Genomic DNA, 14801 nt, shown 5'->3' on the forward strand with positions numbered 1-14801 from the left:
TTTGGATTGTAAAGAATGTTTTGATTTCGATTGAAGTTTAGCCTTGACGGTTGATAATTATTTTGATAATTATTTCCCGGCCTTTGGTTCATGTAGGAAGCATTCTCACGTTGTTCCATCGTTTGTTCAACATTACAATCTTTCGTTAAGTGTGGTCCACCGCATTGCTCATAACTGATTCGTATTGCGTGAATATCTTTAGTCATCTTTTCCATTCGTCTCTCGAAAGCATCTATTTTTGCGGAAACGGAATCAAAGTTATGGCTAGAATCGGCTCTAGTCGCTTTAGATGAATGAAAAATATCTTTTTCCTGATGCCACTCATGAGAGTGGGATGCTGTGTTATCAATTATCTTGTGAGGTTCGGTTGCGGTTTTCTTCATAATGGAACCACCAGCTGCTGTGTCGATGTCTTTTCGTGTGGCGATGTCGACGCCTTTATAGAAAATTTGCACTATTTGAAAAGTATTTAAACCGTGTTGAGGACATCCTCTCAACATCCTTCCGAATCTTGTCCATGCTTCATATAACGTTTCATTTGGCTTTTGCAAGAACGTGGCAATTTCTCCTTGAAGTCTCACGGCTTTAGATGCCGAAAAGAATCTTTGAAGAAATTTCTCAACTAAAACATCTCATGTGTCAATCGTTCCTTCAGGTAACGATTCTAACCAATCTTTGGCTTCTCCCTTTAAAGTCCAGGGAAACAACATAAGATAAATAGTTTCATCCTCAACTTCTCGGATTTTAAATAGATTACAAATCCTATTAAAAGTTCGAAGATGTTCGTTTGGATCTTCTTTTGTTGTACCACCAAATTGGCACTGATTGGTGATCATGTGTAGGATTTGTCCTTTGATTTCAAAATCGGATGCTCTAACATCTGGCTGATTAATGGCGTGACCTTGGCCCGTGCGTATGGCTCTCATTCGGTCTTCCATGCTTTGAGGTTCTGTTATTTCCATTTTTGAATTTGTTGAATCCGAATCACTAGAAGATTCTGATTTAACGGTTTGTGGTTCAAGAGGAATTATTAGTGGTTCTGGATCTTGGAATTGTCCCTGAATATCCTTCGGGTTCTCAATTGTGAAGTCGGGTTCAAAAAATGGATTATTGGAAATTTGAGTTGGAGAACTTGTTTGACTAGATGATGATTCTAAAGAAAAATCAACGGCAGCAATATTGGCTAGATGTCTTGATCTGGTTACAGGAGGTGAACGTATGAAAGGTGGTGAACGTTTTGCTCGGTGCATTCACTGAATATCCCATTAGTTATAAATATAAAAATTATATAAGTTATCAAATTAATAGACTTTTCTGATTTTGCCCACGTTTTGAATAGCCAATAGATGCAGCAGGTATCCAGGACCCTTTAAATCGGAAGCCCACAACTCGCCACTAACAAATCCAACTATTACTACGAACCAGAAAATTTGGAGGTCTATCAATTTAATCGCTTAACATAATTTTTCGTTTGAAATTTTAGAGAAGAAATAGAAAATTCTATGTCCTAAAAACTAGAGCGTCGAGAAATAAGAAAGAAAAAGATTGCGTCGAAAAACGTCGAAAAAATAAAAGGTCAAAAAATAAAAATAAGAAAGTAGCGCGTCGAAACTTAAAAGGTACTAAAATTTATAAACAGCGTCGCAAAATTCTAAAGCACCTAAATCTTAATCTAAAGAAAAGGCACCTAAGGAATTTTACGGCAAATCTTAGAAATCTAGAAATAAAAATAAACTACGGCAAAATACTAGACTTAAAACTAAGGTAAATAACACTAAGGAAAAAATAAAAACTAAGGAATTCTAAATGTAAAAACTAAAGTAAACTTAAAACTAAGGAAAAATTACTCTAAGTGAATCGTAAATTTACAATATTTTTGTGTTTTTCAAGATTTTAAGATTTAATTTTTTTTTAACTTAAAAAAAAGTAGAAAAGCAAAAACTATTTAATTGTTTTTTAATTCATTTACTATTCATTAAATAGTAAATGAAACGAAATTAATTAATTTAGTATTCACATGAAAGCGAAATGATAGAAATTATTAATTATAAGTTACATAATATACCCCTAAATATTTAATAAATACGACTTTTTAAAACTTTACGATTCAAATTTGATTCAAAATTATTATTATATTATTATATTTTATTTCAATATTATTATATTATTATATTTATTAAATTATTATATTTAAATTAATATATCTTTAATCAGGCAAAAACTAAAAAAAAAAAAAACTTAAATACCCCGTGAAGACACAAAAAGTGTCCCCGGCAGCGGCGCCAAAAACTTGATGTGTTCTAGAGGGTGTGTATGAAACGGCTATCAGTTTTATATTTATTTACTACAGGAGATCACCTAAATTAAACTAAAACACAAAAGGCAAGTATACATATCGTGTAATAATATAACTAAGGTAAAGTCCGAGAGGTCGATCCGTGGACACTATTGTTGGGTGTCTTACTAGGTCAAATTAGTTAATTAAGTAGTTAAACTAGATTTAGTAATATATAGTAATTATAGGTAACTTTGAGGAGATTTACCGTTTAATGACCGGTTTGTCGATTTTGAGACTTATATCACAGTTAAAACCTAATGCAAAATATTAAATATAAATATAACTTATTTTAAAGAGTAAAGTAAATGACAACAAATAAAAGTGCAATAATTAAAAATATAAATAAAGCGTAAAAATAAAAGTGCGATAATTTAAAGTACGATAAATAATTGACGATAAATGAAAGTACGATAAAATATAAAATAAAGGAATTATGCTTATTTAAACTTCCGTAATCATGATGTTTGACGTTTTGATTTTAATTTATTACCATGGGTTAATTATTCTTTGTCCTGGATTATTCGATACGTCTATCTGGTTTTTGTCCATAACAGTCCATCGACCATAATTATAAAGTGCGAGTATCCTCGTCAAATTACCCTTATACCCGAAGTCAAATATTCCAACTAATTGAGGACTAAAACTGTAACAAGGTTTTAATACTTTGTTAACAATTACACCAATTTTCCTTGTATGTAATCCACCCCTATTTTAATGAGTCCATTGACTATTAATCCATCCCCGTGTCCGGTCAAATGAACAATTATTAGTACTTATAAATATCCTGCCCATCGTATCCGATCGAGTGTATGTGGTTATTTACAGATACGTTAAATTGTAAATCTTTATATTAAAATAACGAACTATTATTCAGTTAAACAAATATAAAGCCCATTAATAGCCCATTGATAATGCTAAAAATGAACATATATTTCATAGCATTATTCCTCAAGAAAGACAAGCTTTTAGTTGCAATTGTTCTATTTACAAGTAATATTCGTTTAAATAATAAAAGGTGAAGACAAAAGACAGATTCGACGAATTGAAGACGCAAACGACCAAAAAGCTCAAAAGTACAAAATACAATCAAAGAGGTTCCAATTATTGATAAGAAACGTCTCAAAATTACAAGAGTACAAGATTCAAAATGCAAAGTACAAGATATTAAATTGTACGCAAGGACGTTCAAAAATCCGGAACCGGGACCAGAGTCAACTCTCAACGCTCGACGCAACGGACTAAAAATTACAAGTTAACTATGTATATAAATATAATATAATATATAATTAATTATATAAATTATATATATATATATATTATATTTATATAATAAACCGTCGGTAAACAAAGAGCCAAAGCTGGGTGAGCTGTAATTACAAACTCCGCGACTCGCGGAGTTTGAAGAGCAAAAAGGGCGCGAGTCGCGGAGCTCACCTGGACTCAAATCCCTATAAAAGCAAACGCAGTTTGATCGCAAAAATATCCAATAATCTATCTCTCTCTCTCTCAATATATACGTAATATATATATATTTATATTTTAATTTTAATTTTAATTCTAATAATAAGGGTATGTTAGCGAATGTTATAAGGGTGTAAGTCGAAATTCTGTCCGTGTAACGCTACGCTATTTTTAATCATTGTAAGTTATGTTCAACCTTTTTAATTTAATGTCTCGTAGCTATGTTATTATTATGCTTATTTAAAACGAAGTAATCATGATGTTGGGCTAATTACTAAAATTGGGTAATTGGGCTTTGTACCATAATTGGGGTTTGGACAAAAGAACGACACTTGTGGAAATTAGACTATGGGCTATTTATGGGCTTTATATTTGTTTAACTAAATGATAGTTTGTTAATTTTAATATAAAGATTTACAATTGGACGTCCCTATAAATAACCATATACACTCAATCGGACACGATGGGCGGGATATTTATATGTACGAATAATCGTTCATTTAACCGGACACGGGAATGGATTAATAGCCACTAGAATTATTAAAACAGGGGTGAAATTATGTACAAGGACACTTGGCATAATTGATAACAGAGTATTAAAACCTTGGGTTACACTCAGTCGACATCCTGGTGTAATTATTAAACAAAGTATTAAAATCTTGTTACAGTTTAAGTCCCCAATTAGTTGGAATATTTGACTTCGGGTATAAGGATAATTTGACGAGGACACTCGCACTTTATATTTATGACTGATGGACTGTTATGGACAAAAATCAGACGGACATATTAAATAATCCAGGACAAAGGACAATTAACCCATGGGCATAAAACTAAAATCAACACATCAAACATCATGATTACGGAAGTTTAAATAAGCATAATTCTTTTATTTCATATTTAATTTCCTTTATTTTATATTTAATTGCACTTCTAATTATCGCACTTTTATTTATTGTTATTGTATTTAATTGCACTTTTAATTATCGTACTTTTTAATTATCGCACTTTTATTTATCGCAATTTCATTATCGTTATTTACTTTACGCTTTAAATTAAGTCTTTTATTTATTTTTAATATTTTACATTTGGTTTTAACTGCGACTAAAGTTTTTAAAATCGACAAACCGGTCATTAAACGGTAAAAACCCCCCTTTATAATAATATTACTTATATATATATTTGTATTTTTATAAATTTAAACTAATATAGCGTTAAACTTTATGAAAAAGATTCCCTGTGGAACGAACAGGACTTACTAAAAACTACACTACTGTACGATTAGGTACACTGCCTATAAGTATTGTAGCAAGGTTTAAGTATATCCATTCTATAAATAAATAAATATCTTGTGTAAAATTGTATCATATTTAATAGAATTTTATACCCCTTAGCTTTAACTACCAAGTATTTTTGGCGCCGCTGCCGGGGATCGAAATTTCTAGCTTAAAAGCCGGAAGCGCAACGCTAATAAAAAGAAAAAAAAAGATTTTTATTTTTAGTTTGCTTTTGTAAAAATACGTTTTAAATATTCGAAAACATAAAAAGAAAACAAAAATATAAATATTTTTAAGAGTTTGTTAAATATTTAAGTTTTATAAAGTTTCTTTATTTTTATTTTATAAAAAAATATAAGTTTTATTTAAATATTTTGTTTTTATTTAAAACATAAAATCAAAAACCGAAAAAAAAATTTATATATAAATCTAGTTTTAAGATTTTTATTTATAAAATTGTAACATATTTTTATTTCTATTCTAGTTTTTAAAATATAAGTTTTATTTAAATTATATAAATATTTTAATTAAATTAAAAATAGAAAAATAAAAAAATATATATAAATAAAATTACGTTGAACCTGTCAAACGAAGCAACCTGATCTGAAATTTGAAACCCCGCGACTCTCGAAGTTTTCCAGCCTCGGGCACCGCAAGTCGCGGAACAGCCCTGACACGGGTACACAGGAACCCTAACAGCATTAATTACGGGATAATTATTATTATTATTAATTCTAAACCCTAATTAATGTATTTTTATTATAATATTTAGTTTTAATTAGTTTATTTTGTTTTATTTAATTTTATTTAGTTTAATTAAATTATAAAATTAATAATTTTATAAAATAAATAATATAAAAATAATATTTTTATAAAAATTGTACTTTTTACAACTTTTAGTATATTTTTATATTTTGTCCCTTTTTAATTGTTTTAGCGTAATATTTGTGTTTTTCGCTAGTTTTTAGTTTTAAAACATAGTTTTTGCCATAGTTATTTTTACTTCTAGATTTTTAGGCCTTGCTGTAAAATCCCTTAAGTGCCTTTTCTTTAGACTAAGATTTAAGTGCTTTAGAATTTTGCGACGCCTTTTTAAGTTTTAGTTTCTTTTTTAAGTTATTTCCATTTGGGATATAGTTTTACTTGTAAGCTTTAATATTTTTAGACGCCTTTTACCTATATATCAATTATCATTCCAATTAGTAATCTCAATTTGCGATTATAATTTTAAGTTAGTGATAGTAATAAGGTTGGGTTAGTCGAGTGTTTTTAAGTTCTATAAGTCATTTTTTTTATTTTCGACGCCTTTTATTTTTCAACCCTTTTCTTTTTCGACGCGCTCTTTTTCTTTCTTATTTCTCGCTATTCTAGTTTTAGGACATAGATTTTTATTCTACTTCTTATCTAAATTTCTTAAAATTACGAAAATTTATTTTAAGTGGTTAAATTGATAGACATCAGAATTTTCTGGTTCGTAGTAATAGTTGGATTTGTACGTGGACCGGGTTATTGGAGCCAAACAGTCCTCAATTATATTGAGACCAAACGAATCCTGCCCCTCTGCTGCATCTTTGGCTATTCGAAACGTGGGCAAAATCAGAAAAGTCTATTGATTGGATAACTTATATAATTTTTCTTTCCTTTTTAAAAACTAATAGGATATCCAGTGAATGCACCGAGCAAGACGTTCACCACCTTTTGTACGTTCAACACCTGTAACTAGATCAAGACATCTAGCTAATATTGTCGCCGTTGATAATCCATTTTTTGAACCCGACCTCACAATTGAGAATCCGGATAATATTCAGGGACAATTCATAGATCCTGAACCATTAAATTTTTCTCCGGAACCACCAATCATTCAAACAGAGATTGTTGAGGAACGAACCATTAAATCAGAATCCTCTAGTGATTCGGATTCAACAAATTCAATTATGGAGAATCTGGAACCTTTAAGTATGGAAGACCGAATGAGAGCTAAACGCACTGGCCAAGGTCACGCAATTACTCATCCTGACATTAATGCGCCAGATTATGAAATCAAAGGACAAATTCTACATATGGTGACTAATCAATGCCAATTTAGTGGTGCGCCGAAGGAAGATCCAAATGAACATCTTCGTACCTTTAATAGGATCTGCACACTATTTAAAATAAGAGAAGTTGAGGATGAACAGATATATCTCATGTTATTTCCCTGGACTTTAAAGGGAGAAGCCAAAGATTGGTTGGAATCGTTACCTGAAGGGGCGATTGATACTTGGGACGTTTTAGTTGAAAATTTTCTTAAACAATTCTTTCCGGCATCTAAAACCGTAAGACTTCAAGGAGAAATTGTTACGTTCACACAGAAGCCAAATGAAACTCTATATGAGGCGTGGACAAGATTTGGAAAGTTATTAAAAGGATGTCCGCAACATGGTTTAGATACCTGTCAAATAGTACAAATATTCCACCAAGGATGCGACATCACTACAAGGAAAGACATAGATATTGCAGCTGGTGGTTCCATTATGAAGAAAACCGAAACTGATGCTTACAAAATTATTGATAACACTGCTTCCCACTCATATGAGTGGCACCAAGAAAAAGATATCGTTAGATCATCTAAAGCAGCTAGAGCCGATTCTAGCCATGACTTAGATTCCATTTCTGCAAAGATAGATGCTGTCGAGAGACGAATGGAAAAAATGACTAAAGATATCCACTCAATACGAATTAGTTGTGAGCAGTGTGGAGGACCACATTTGACAAAAGATTGTCTCAGTATTGAATTAACAATGGAACAAAGAGAGAATATTTCATACATAAACCAAAGGCCTGGAAATAATTATCAGAATAATTATCAACCGCCAAGACCGATCTACAATCAAAACCAGAATTATAACAGAAATATTCCATACAATAACCAACAAGGTCCTAGCAATCAACAAGTATCCAATAATACTTACAATCAGCAAAGACCTAATTTTCAAAACAAACCACCACAAACCGATGATAAAAAGCCAAATTTAGAAGATATGATGACGAAGCTAGTTGAAACTCAAACGCAGTTTTTCACATCTCAAAAACAAACTAATGAACAAAATGCTCAAGCATTTAGAAATCAACAAGCTTCTATTCAAAACTTGGAACAAGAAGTAAGTAACCTAGCAAGATTAATAGGTGAAAGAAAACCGGAAAGTTTACCTAGTGATACAAATGCTAACCCCCGGAATGAAACAGCTACAACCATTACCACAAGAAGTGGTACAACACTTAAACCACCTGAAATACCTGTAACTTCTGATGAAGCTATTCCTACTCCACAAGAACCACAACCTGATCAAGATAAGGAAAAAGAACCGGTAGTTGAAAAGGTTAATGAAGATAACACAGCTAAGGATAAACCTTATGTTAAACCATACCAACCACCACTTCCTTACCCGAGTAAAATGAAGAAAGAGAAACTTGAAGCCGAGCAATCCAAATTCTTGGATATGTTTAAACAGATAAATGTAAATCTTCCTTTCATTGATGTGATTTCAGGAATGCCTAGATATGCTAAATTTTTGAAAGATCTAATCACAAATAGAAAGAAAATGGAAGAACTCTCGGCCGTTACTATGAATGCTAATTGTTCAGCAGTGCTGTTGAATAAGATACCAGAAAAATTATCTGATCCAGGAAGTTTCACAATTCCATGTTTTCTGGGTAGTCTTAGTTCAATAGAAGCATTGGCAGACTTAGGTGCTAGTATAAATTTAATGTCGTATTCACTATACGCTAAACTAGACCTTGGAGAATTGAAACCAACAAGAATAAGCATACAACTAGCCGATCGATCAATAAAATATCCTAGAGGGATAATGGAGAACATGCTAGTTAAAGTTGGTACTTTAGTATTTCCAGTAGATTTTGTTGTTCTGGACATGGAAGAAGATTCTCAAGTTCCTCTCATATTAGGAAGACCATTCTTAAACACGGCTAAAGCAATGATAGACGTGTTTGGTAAGAAACTGACCCTAAGTATAGAGGATGAGAGTGTTACCTTTTCAGTTGATAGAGCAATGCAACAACCGCAATCTGCAGATGATACATGTTATTATATTCAAACTATAGATTCACATGCAGAATTGTTGGAAGAATTTCCAGAATTACAAGGAACAGGAGAATGTTCTTTAGGAGAAGGAACTGAACCAATTGATGAAGCTGAAATGTTAGCTACACTAATAGCTAATGGATATGAACCAACAACAGAAGAAATTCAAATGCTAAAAGAAGAAGACAGATATCGATATAAATCATCGATAGAAGAACCACCGACATTAGAATTAAAGCCACTTCCAAACCATTTGGAATACGCTTATTTACATGGTGAATCTGAATTACCTGTAATAATATCGTCTTCTCTTACTGAAAATGAGAAATCACAACTCATTTATGTGTTGAAAGCTCATAAACTAGCCATTGCATGGAAGATTCATGATATTAAAGGAATAAGTCCTTCGTATTGCACACATAAAATCCTTATGGAAGAAGGTCATAAAACGTATGTGCAATGCCAACGAAGACTAAATCCGAATATGCAAGATGTTGTTAAAAAAGAAATAATTAAACTGCTAGATGCAGGTTTAATTTATCCAATTTCTGATAATCCATGGGTAAGCCCAGTTCAATGCGTGCCTAATAAGGGTGGCATGACTGTCATTACAAATGAAAAAAATGAGCTTATTCCTACTAGGACTGTAACAGGATGGCGTGTGTGTATTGATTATAGAAAATTAAATGACGCCACCAGAAAAGATCACTTTCCCTTACCTTTCATTGATCAAATGTTGGAAAGATTAGCCGGAAATAGTTATTATTATTTTCTTGATGGATTTTCCGGATATTTTCAAATTCCAATAGCACCCGAAGATCAAGAGAAAACCACATTTACGTGCCCTTATGGTACTTTTGCTTACAAACGCATGCCATTTGGACTTTGCAACGCCCCTGCAACCTTTCAAAGGTGTATGATGGCGATTTTTCACGACATGATAGAAGAATGCATGGAACTTTTCATGGAAGACTTTTCAGTCTTCGGTGATACATTTGAATCATGTCTAGCTAAGCTTGAACGAATGCTGATTAGATGCGAACAATCAAATCTAGTACTTAATTGGGAGAAATGCCATTTCATGGTTAAAGAAGGCATCGTTCTTGGACATAAAATTTCAAAAGAAGGAATTGAAGTGGATAGAGCTAAAGTAGATGTAATTGCTAAACTTCCACATCCCACCAATGTTAGAGGAGTTAGGAGTTTTCTAGGGCATGCCGGTTTATACCGACGTTTTATAAAAGATTTTTCTAAAATTGAAACTCCTATGAATAAACTCCTAGAAAAAGATGCTCCATTCATCTTTTCAGATGAATGCATCAAATCTTTTAATATTCTTAAAGAGAAACTCACTAATGCACCGATCATGATAACACCAAATTGGAATCTACCGTTTGAACTAATGTGCGATGCAAGTGATTTTGCAATGGGAGCCGTTTTAGGACAAAGGATTGAAAAACGATTTCAACCTATATATTATGCTAGTAAGACGTTACAAGGAGCACAAACGAATTACACAACTACTGAAAAAGAACTCCTTGCTATTGTCTTTGCTTTTGACAAATTTCGTTCATATCTCGTTCTAGCAAAAACGGTGGTCTATACCGACCATTCTGCTCTTAGATACCTATTTTTGAAACAAGATGCCAAACCAAGATTAATCCGTTGGATCTTACTCTTACAAGAGTTCGATATTGAAATCCGAGATAAAAAAGGAGCAGAAAATCTCGCCGCTGATCATCTTTCTCGTCTTGAAAATCCCGAATTAGAAGTTCTAAATGAATCGGCCATACAAGACAACTTTCCTGATGAATATCTATTGAAGATAGATTATAATGAAATTCTATGGTTTGCAGACTATGCAAACTACTTAGTATGTGGATTCCTTGAAAAAGGATTATCGTACCAAAAACGAAAGAAATTCTTCAGTGATATAAAACACTATTTCTGGGAAGATCCACATTTGTTTAAAAGTTGTCCCGATGGAATAATACGCCGATGTGTATTCGGAGATGAAGCTAGTAAAATATTAAACCATTGTCACACAGGACCAACAGGAGGGCACTATGGGCCTCAACTAACAGCAAGAAAAGTTTATGATGCTGGATTCTATTGGCCTACAATTTACAAAGACGCACACCTTCTTTGCAAATCCTGTGATGCATGTCAAAGAGCCGGAAAAATAAGTCAACGTGATGAAATGCCACAAAATGTCATTCAAGTATGTGAAGTATTTGACATTTGGGGTATTGACTTTATGGGTCCATTTCCAAAATCTCATAATAATCTCTATATTCTCGTAGCCATTGATTATGTATCTAAATGGGCGGAAGCACAAGCTCTCCCAACTAACGATGCACGAGTTGTAGTCAATTTTTTAAAACGTCTTTTTGCAAGGTTTGGAACACCGAAAGCTTTAATAAGTGATCGGGGTACTCATTTCTGTAATAATCAACTTGAGAAAGTTCTCAAAAGATATGGAGTAACTCATAAAATCTCCACTGCTTATCATCCACAAACAAGTGGACAAGTTGAAAATACCAACCGAGCTTTAAAACGTATTTTAGAAAAAACCGTAGGATCAAATTCGAAGGAATGGTCCATTAAATTGGAGGATGCACTCTGGGCTTTTAGAACAGCCTACAAAACTCCAATTGGAACCACACATTTTAAACTCGTCTACGGAAAAGCATGCCATCTTCCAGTAGAAATTGAACACAAAACATTTTGGGCTTTGAAGACATGTAATCTTGATTTACATGAAGCTGGACATCTATGGTTAAGTCAACTAAACGAATTAGAAGAATTAAGACATGAAACATACGAAAATTCGTTAATCTATAAGGAAAGAACGAAGAAATGGTATGATAAAAGAATCAGAAGTTCAAAAGAATTTAAATAAGGAGACAGAGTTCTTCTTTTCAATTCACGATTCAAGCTATTTCCTGGAAAATTGAAATCAAGATGGTCTGGACCATTTATAGTCAAAAGAGTTTTCCCATACGAAACGATAGAATTAATAAATTCAAATGGGATTGAATTTAAGGTTAATGGTCACAGAGTTAAACACTACATAGATAGTCCGATGGAAGTCGACAACGAAGTTAATCACAATTTCGACACCACAGCTAACTAAGTGTGGGGAGAATCAAGTCTTTAAAGGATAATATGTATTTCTGTTAGAGTTAGATTTTCTGTTTTCGTGTAGTTCTCGAAAATGGAACCAGAATGGTCTTTTCCTAGCAGACCCTAAAGAACTAGTCTTCTCCCCCATTCTGAATTTTTTATTTTTATTTAGGAAATGAAGACTTCCTGTGAACTAAACCATGGTCTAATGCTACACGCTTTGATCACTAAACGTAATAATGACACACTTCCGAGTGAAATAGTATCAGTAATCAGAGAAAGATTGGACGGAGTAAGAAAAGAATCCAGATGCGAAGATAATAAGTTACAATTTGGTAAAGGAAAATCAAAATCCGCAGCGAAAAGAAGAGCACGACACCTAGAAAGATGTCACGAATGCGGAAAATGGTCACATGGAGGTAAATGTTCAAATAATCAAACCTATTCAAACACCGAATTTGTTACTTTATGCAGAGACGGACCGTTCATATGTTTAGAAGAAAAAACACTGAATGCTCGAGGTTACGCCTTTGTAACTATGGAAAACCAATTAAACCGACTATCTTATGAGTGGGATAGATCATATCACTAAGAATACTATCTCACAGGTAAGTCTGTACAGTTTTTATTTTTTTAATTTTCATTTTTAACCTTTTGATAATAAACGCTAATTTGTTCGCTATAAAGTATTAAATTGGTATTCGATAAAATTAGGTCTGGCGACCGAAATTATTGATATCATACAAAAATTTATTACATCACTGCGAAATTTAACGTTTATTCTTAAGGTATAAATATCTTTAATCAATCAACCCAAAATATTTCAAAAATTCATCATGAGTTAAATTAGGTCATGGAACCGAAATTACTTTACCGAAAAGAGGGGCGCATATTTTTGATAATATTTGATTGATTAAAGTGGGATAAAAGCAAAAAAAAAATTTTAATTTTATTTTTACTTTGTTTTTAAAATTAATATTAAAATAATATTGTAAACTTTTTAAAATCAATATACTTAAAATTGTAAATATTTGAAAAATTAATATTTTTAATATAAGTTTGCATGTATAAAAACAAAAATATAATTTAAGTTTGGTGTGAATTTATAATATTAATTTTTAAATTAAGTTTGGTGTGAATTTTTAATTTTTAAAATATGAATTTTTAATTTTATGCATTTTAAATTTAAGTGGTGTGAATTTAAAAACAAAAATTTACTTTATTTCGCTAAGTTAAAAATATGATTTTTAAAATTCGTCGTAAGTTGAAGACTAGGTCTTTGAACCGAAATTGCTTTACCCGAGGGAGGGACGAGAACTTTTATTATCATTATTTTTAAACTTATTGACTTAAAGTATGCCAAAAACATTAAAAAAAACCCAAAAATCTTAGCTTTTAAAACAATCGCTACAAAAAGATAAATTTTAAAATTTTGTCGAAGGACGGACTAGGACATCGATCCGAAACGACCTCGTCCTAAAACAAAGGAAAAAAAAATTTAAATTTATTTTATAAGTTAAGGCTTATATAAAAAAAAAAAAAAAAAAAACCCAAACGCCGCGAGTTGCGAAGTTTGTAAGGTCAAATGCCGCGACTCGCGGAGAGACCAAATCCCAGAAAAAAATAAAACGAGCTGAACAGCTCAGTTGCACACACCCACCCACTCCAAACTGCGAAAATACACCCGAAAATACCGAAAAACACACACCAAATTCGCAATTTTTGTCCGTTTTTCATCAAATCTTTTACTAAAATCATGTTGAGAAGGATGCTATCAAAGAATTACTCAAGAAAAACGGTAAATTTCTACACCTAAACACCATTTAATCCGAAAATTGGTGTTCTTGAGCAATTTTTTCCCCAATTCGATTTTGATACTTTTTAGTGTAATTATGTTTAAATTGCTTGTGTATTATGCTTGTATAACCTAGATTGATGCTATTTAACATGATTAGAAGCCTTAAACTTCAAATTTTGAGTAATCTAGGGTTTGTGTTCTTGAGCAAATTTGGGGCTTTTTGATATAAACAGGTTATGGCCGATTTTTGTCATGAATTGTTGCTAAATTAAGTAGTGTAACATGTTTAGGTAGTTAAATGATCCAAACTTTGAGCCTAAGCATGATTTTGAGAATTAAAGTGGACTTTTTCAAGTCTAAAATTCATGAACTTGATTTTTGAGAGATAATGCCATTTGAAACTTGTTTAAATGCTAGTAATGATTATTTTGACATGTTATTTGAGTTGAATGCTTATGAACTTGGCGAACATTTTCGTATATGCTTATTTGAAAAAGTGTAGATTTGATAAAAATATGAAAATGAGCTTAAGTTTGATATAAATTGAACATGTCATTGTAATTATTTTGATTGATGATTTTGCTGACACTAATGCATATTTGGATGCACAAAAATTGTGTTTGATGTGTTTTGCAGACTGAAAGGGGTGAATCTTCATCCCAAGCTCGCAATGCTCCTGCTGAGAATGCGAAACAACAGGAGGTTGATAACTACTACAAACAA

General features: G+C 32.1%; 1 non-coding gene across 1 annotated transcript; it reads left to right on the forward strand.

The window, feature by feature from the left end:
* Positions 1 to 471: 471 nt before the first annotated feature.
* Positions 472 to 578, forward strand: LOC139869688 (small nucleolar RNA R71). The gene has a single exon (XR_011766271.1). It is a non-coding gene; the product is annotated as a small nucleolar RNA R71 (small nucleolar RNA).
* The last annotated feature ends 14223 nt before the right edge of the window (positions 579 to 14801 follow it).

The sequence above is a fragment of the Rutidosis leptorrhynchoides genome, chromosome 9 (assembly GCF_046630445.1).
Source record: "Rutidosis leptorrhynchoides isolate AG116_Rl617_1_P2 chromosome 9, CSIRO_AGI_Rlap_v1, whole genome shotgun sequence".
Taxonomy (NCBI): Eukaryota; Viridiplantae; Streptophyta; class Magnoliopsida; order Asterales; family Asteraceae; genus Rutidosis; species Rutidosis leptorrhynchoides.